This window comes from Rhinopithecus bieti, unplaced genomic scaffold (genome assembly GCF_001698545.2).
Source record: "Rhinopithecus bieti isolate Rb0 unplaced genomic scaffold, ASM169854v2 scaffold_50799, whole genome shotgun sequence".
NCBI lineage: Eukaryota > Metazoa > Chordata > Mammalia > Primates > Cercopithecidae > Rhinopithecus > Rhinopithecus bieti.
In genome coordinates this window covers 379520-380299 of record NW_016819917.1, presented here as the reverse complement: position 1 = coordinate 380299, position 780 = coordinate 379520, and positions in this window count along the sequence as shown.

The following is a 780-nucleotide window of genomic DNA, read 5'->3' as shown; positions in this document are numbered from 1 at the left end:
GCAACCTCAAACGGCTGGGGGTTTTCCAGATAAGTTGTTTGTGTAAGCCCGGGGGGTGGTCACATGCATGTATGTTGCAACCTCAAATGGCTAGGGGTTTTCTAGATAAGTTGTTTGTGTAAGCCCGGGGGGGTGGTCACATGCATGTATGTTTAGAATTTTTCCCTTAGGGGCTTTCTATCTCAGTCTGAATGTTCATATTGGCCAAAAGCCATGTTCGGATTTCTTATTCTCCAATAGGATATTCCTGCAGATGGAGCCTTTGAGATAATTACTCGTGTTAACTACTCATGAATAGGATCAGTGCTTTTATTTATTTTTATTTGTTTATTTATTTTTGAGAAAGAGTTTCACTCTTGTTGCCCAGGCAAGACTGCAATGGCCTGATCTTGGCTCAGTGCAACCTCTGCCTCCTGGGTTCAAGTGATTCTGCTGTCTCAACCTCCCATGTAGCTGGGATTTCAGGCATGTGCCACCACACCCAGCTAATTTTTGTATTTGTAGTAGAGATGGGGTTTTACCATGTTGGCCAGGCTGGTCTTGAACTCCTCACCTCAGGTGATCTGTCTGTCTTGGCTTCCCAAAGTACTGGGATTACAAGTTTGAGCCACCGCACCCAGCCATTTTTTGTGTGTTCAGTAGATTCGAGAATTCACCATGTTGGACTGACTGGTCTCAAACTCCTGACCTCAAACGATCTACTGACCTCAGCCTCCCAAAGTGCTGGGATTAGAGGCATGAGCCACCGTGGCCAGGCAGTCTAAGCTATTGATAGGACAG